Below are 5,492 nucleotides of genomic sequence, written 5' to 3'. Positions count from 1 at the left end.
GGTTGTGTGTGAGAGAGAGAGGGGTTGTGTGTGAGAGAGAGAGGGGTTGTGTGTGAGAGAGAGAGGGGTTGTGTGTGAGAGAGAGAGGGGTTGTGTGTGTGTGTGTGAGAGAGAGAGGGGTTGTGTGTGTGAGAGAGAGAGGGGTTGTGTGTGTGTGTGTGAGAGAGAGAGGGGTTGTGTGTGTGTGTGAGAGAGAGAGGGGTTGTGTGTGTGTGTGAGAGAGAGAGGGGTTGTGTGTGTGTGTGAGAGAGAGAGGGGTTGTGTGTGTGTGTGAGAGAGAGAGAGGGGTTGTGTGTGTGTGTGTGTGAGAGAGAGAGGGGTTATGTGTGTGTGTGTGAGAGAGAGAGAGGGGTTGTGTGTGTGTGAGGGAGAGAGAGAGGGGTTGTGTGTGTGTGAGAGAGAGAGGGTTGTGTGTGTGAGGGGGAGAGAGGGGGGTTAGTGTCTATGTGTGAGGGTGAGAGCGAGAGGGATTGTGTGTGAGGGAGAAAGAGAGGGATTGTTAGTGTGTGTGAGAGGGAGAGTGAGGGGGGCTTTGTGTGTGAGGGAGAGAGAGGTGCTGTGTGTGCGTGAGGGAGAGAGAAAGAGAGGGGGGCTGTGTGTGAGAGAGAGAGAGGGGCTGTGTGTTTGTGTATGAGGGAGAGGGGCTGTGTGTCTGAGGGAGAGGCGCTGTGTGTGTGTGTGTATATGAGGGAGAGTGGCTGTGTGTGTGTATATGAGGGAGAGGGGGCCTGTGTGTGTGTATGAGGGAGAGGGTGTCTGTGTGTGTGTGTATGAGGGAGAGGAGGAAGGGGCCTGCGTGTGTGTATGGGAGAAGGGGGCTGTGTGTGTGAGGGAGGGAGAAGGGGGCTGTGTGTGTGAGGGAGGGGGAAGAGGGCTGTGTGTGTTAGTGAGGGTGGGGGGGCTGTGTGAGGGAGAGAGGGGCTGTGAGTGTGAGGGAGAGAGGGGCTGTGAGTGTGAGGGAGTGAGGGGGGCTGTGAGTGTGAGGGAGTGAGGGGGGCTGTGTGTGTGAGAGAGAGAGGGTTTGTGTGTGTGTGAGGTAGAGAGGGTCTTTGTGTGTGAGGGAGAGAGGATCTGTGTGTGTGAGGGAGAGAAGGTCTGTGTGTGTGAGGGAGAGAGGGTCTGTGTGTGTGAGGGAGAGAGGGTCTGTGTGTGTGAGGGAGAGAGGGTCTGTGTGTGTGAGGGAGAGAGGGTCTGTGTGTGTGAGGGAGAGAGGGTCTGTGTGTGTGTGAGAGAGAGGGTCTGTGTGTGTGTGAGGGAGAGATAGAGGGGCTGTGTGTGTGAGGGGGCGAGAGAGAGGGGTTGTGTGTGTGTGAGGGGAAGAGAGAGAGGGGTTGTGTGTGTATGTGAGGGGGAGAGAGAGGGGGGTTGTGTGTGTATGTGTGTGTGAGGGAAAGGGAGGGATTGTTTGCGTGTGTGTGAGGGAGAAAGGGATTGTTTGTGTGTGAGGGAGAAAGAGAGGTGTGTGTGAGGGAGAGAGAGAGGTTGTGTGTGTGAGGGAGAGAGAGAGGTTGTGTGTGTGTATGTGGGGGAGAGAGAGGGGCTTTGTGTGTGTGTGAGGGAGAGAGAGAGGGGCTTTGTGTGTGTGTGAGGGAGAGAGAGAGGGGCTGTGTGTGTGAGGGAGAGAGAGGGCTGTGTGTGTGAGGGAGAGAGAGGGCTGTGTGTGTGAGGGAGAGAGAGGGCTGTGTGTGTGTGAGGGAGAGAGAGGGCTGTGTGTGTGTGAGGGAGAGAGAGGGCTGTGTGTGTGAGGGAGAGAGAGGGCTGTGTGTGTGAGGGAGAGAGAGGGCTGTGTGTGTGAGGGAGAGAGAGGGCTGTGTGTGTGAGGGAGAGAGAGGGCTGTGTGTGTGAGGGAGAGAGGGCTGTGTGTGTGAGGGAGAGAGGATCTGTGTGTGAGGGAGAGAGGATCTGTGTGTGAGGGAGAGAGGGTCTGTGTGTGAGGGAGAGAGGGTCTGTGTGTGTGAGGGAGAGAGGGTCTGTGTGTGTGAGGGAGAGAGGGTCTGTGTGTGTGAGGGAGAGAGGGTCTGTGTGTGTGTGAGGGAGAAATAAAGGGGCTGTGTGTATGAGTGGGAGAGAGAGGTGTGTGTGAGGGAGAGAGAGAGAGGTTGTGTGTGTATGTGTGAGAGAGTGTGTATGAGAATGTGTGTGAGTGTGAATGTGTGAGAGTGTGTATCTGTGAGAATGTGTGTGTGTGAGTGTATATGTGTGTGAGTGTGTGTATGTGTGTGAGTGTATGTGTGTGAGTGTATGTGTATGAGTGTGAATGTGTGAGTGTGTATGAGTGTGTGTGTGAGAGCGTCTATGTGTGTGAGTGCGTGTGTACATGTGTGAGTTGATGTGAGAGAGAGTGTGTGTATATGTGAGTGAGTGCATGTATGTGTGTGAGAATGTGTACGTGTGTGAGTGAGTGAGAGTGTGTATATGTGAGTGAGAGTTTGTGTGTGAGTGCATGTATGTGTCAGTGCGTGTGTATGTGTGAGAGAGTGTGTATGTGTGTGTGTGTGAGAGAGAATCTGTATGTGTGTGTACATGAGAGTGTGTGAGTGTATATGTGAGTGAGAGTGTGTGTATATGTGAGTGAGAGTGTGAGTGCGTGTGTATGTGTGAGTGCGTGTGTATGTGAGTGCGTGTGTATGTGTGAGTGCGTGTGTATGTGTGAGTGCGTGTGTATGTGTGAGTGCGTGTGAATGTGTGAGAGAGTGTGTACACGTGAATGTGTACACGTGAGTGTGTGTGTGAGAGTGTGTGTGAGTGAGAGTGTGTGTATATGTGAGTGAGAGTGTGTGTATATGTGAGTGAGTGTGTGTGTGTGTGAGAGACGGTGTGTATGTGTGTGTGTATATGTGAGTGACAGTGTGCGTATGTGAGTGAGTGTGTGTATGTGTGAGTGAGTGTCTGTATGTGTGAGAGTGTGTGTGTGAGCGTGTATGTGTGTGAGTGCGTGTGTATGTGTGTGAATGTGAATGTGTGAGAGAGTGTATGTGAGAGAGAGTGTGTGTGTGAGTGAGAGTGTGTATATGTGAGTGAGAGTGTGTGTGTGAGTGCGTGTGTGAGAGAGAGAGTGTGTGTGAGAGAATGTGTATGTGTGTGTACATGTGATAGTGTGTGTGTGTGTGAGAGTGTGTGTGTGTGTGAGAGTGTGTGTGTGTATGTGAGTGAGAGTGTGTGTATGTGTGAGAGCGTGTGTATGTGTGAGAGCGTGTGTATGTGTGAGAGCGTGTGTATGTGTGTGAGAGCGTGTGTATGTGTGTGAGAAGGTGTGTGAGTGCGTGTATGTGTGTGAGTGTGAGTGCGTGTGTATGTGTGTAAGTGTGAATCTGTGAGAGAGTGTGTACATGTGCGTGTGTGTGAGAGAGTGTGTGTGTATGTGAGAGTGTGTATATGTGTGTGAGAGTGTGTGTGTGAGTGCATGTATGTGTGAGTGCGTGTATGTGAGAGTGTGTGTGTGAGACAGAGTGTGTATGTGTGTGTATATGTGAGTGAGTGTGTGTGTGTATATGTGAGTGAGCGTGTGTGTATGTGAGTGTGTGTGTGTATTTGAATGAGAGTGTGTGCGTGTGTATATGTGAGTGTGTGTGTGTATGTGAGTGTGTGTATGTGTGTTTGTGAGTGTGAATGTGTGAGAGAGTGTGTGTATGTGAATGAGTGCATGTACGTGTGAGTGCATGTATGTGTGAGTGCATGTGTGTGTGAGTGCATGTATGTGTGTGTGAGAGAGTGTATGTGTGTGTGAATGTGTGAGAGTGTGTGTGAGTGAGAGTGTGTATATGTGAGTGAGAGTGTGTGTGTAAGTGCGTGTATGTGTGTATATGTGAGTGAGAGTGTGTATGTGAGTGAGAGTGTGTGTGTGAGAGAGAGTATGTGTGTATGTATTTGTGAAATAGTGTGTATGTGAGTGAGAGTGTGTGCGTGTATGTGAGTGAGAGTGTGCGCGTGTATGTGAGTGAGTGTGTGCGTGTATGTGAGTGAGAGTGTGTGCGTGTATGTGAGTGAGTGTGTGCGTGTATGTGAGTGAGTGTGTGCGTGTATGTGAGTGAGTGTGTGTGCGTGTATGTGAGTGAGAGTGTGTGCGTGTATGTGAGTGAGAGTGTGTGCGTGTATGTGAGTGAGAGTGTGTGCGTGTATGTGAGTGAGAGTGTGTGTGTGTATGTGAGTGAGAGTGTGTGTGTATGTGAGTGAGTGTGTGTGTACGTGTGAGAGTGTATGTGTGAGTGTGTATGAGGGTATGTGTGTGTGAGGGTGTGTGTGTGAGGATTTGTGTGTGCGTGTGTGTGTGTGAGAGTATGTATGTGTGTGTGTGAGAGAGAGAGAATGTGTATATGTGAGAGAGAATGTGTGTGTGTGAGTGCATGTGTGTGAGAATGTGAGTATGTATGTGTGTGAGTGTGAATGTGTGAGAGTGAGTTTGTTTGTGAATGTGTGAGAGTGTGTGTATGTGAGTGTGTGTATGTGTGAGTGTGTATATGTGAGTGAGAGTGTGTGTATGTGTGAGAGCATGTGTGTGTGTGAGAGCATGTGTGAGTGCGTGTGTATGTGTGTGAGTGTATGTGTGTGTGTATGTGTGTGAGAATGTGTATGTGTGTAAGTGTGAATGTGTGAGAGAGTGTGTACATGTGAGTGTGTGAGAGAGTGTGTACATGTGAGTGTGTGAGAGAGTGTGTACATGTGAGAGTGTGTGTGTATGTGAGTGAGAGTGTGTGTGTATGTGAGTGAGAGTGTGTGTATGTGAGTGAGAGTGTGTGTATGTGTGAGTGAGAGTGTGCGTATATGTGAGTGTGTGTGTGTATGTGAGTGAGAGTGTGTATATGTGAGTGTGTGTGTGAGTGCATGTGTGTATGTGTGAGTGCGTGTGTATGTGTGTAAGTGTGAATGTGTGAGAGAGTGTGTACATGTGAGTGTGTGTGTGAGAGAGAGTGTGTGTGTGTGAGACAGTGTGTGTGAGTGCGTGTGTATGTGTGAGAGTGTGTGTGTGAGTGAGGGTGTGTATGTGTGTGTGTACATGAGAGAGAGTGTGTGTATATGTGAGTGAGAGTGTGCGTATGTGTGTGTATGTGAGTGAGTGTGTGTATGTGTGTGTATGTGAGTGAGTGTGTGTATGTGTGAGTGTGTGTGTGAGCGTGTATGTGTGTGAGAGTGTGTGTGTGTGTGAGAGAGCGTGTATGTGTGTGAGAATGTGTATGTGTGTAAGTGTGAATGTGTGAGAGTGTATATGTGAGTGAGAGTGTGTGTATGTGAGTGAGAGTGTGTATGTGAGTGTGTGTGTGTATTTGTGTGAGTGTGTGTGTGTATTTGTGTGTGTGTGTATGTATATGTGAGTGAGAGTGTGTGTGAGTGCATGTATGTGTGAGTGCGTGTATGTGAGAGTGAATGTGTGTGTGTATATGAGTGAGTGTGTGTATGTGAGTGTGTGTGTGTGTGCGTGTGTATCTGTGAGTGTGTGTGAATGTGTGTGTATATGTGAGTGAGTGTGTGTGTATGTGTGTTTGTGCGTGTGTATG

This window comes from Chiloscyllium plagiosum, unplaced genomic scaffold (assembly GCF_037043375.1).
Source record: "Chiloscyllium plagiosum isolate Xiang-an unplaced genomic scaffold, Cpla_swu_hap1 HiC_scaffold_24, whole genome shotgun sequence".
Lineage (NCBI taxonomy): Eukaryota > Metazoa > Chordata > Chondrichthyes > Orectolobiformes > Hemiscylliidae > Chiloscyllium > Chiloscyllium plagiosum.
The sequence above is the reverse complement of the archived record's forward strand: the minus strand, read 5'-3'. Positions refer to the sequence as shown.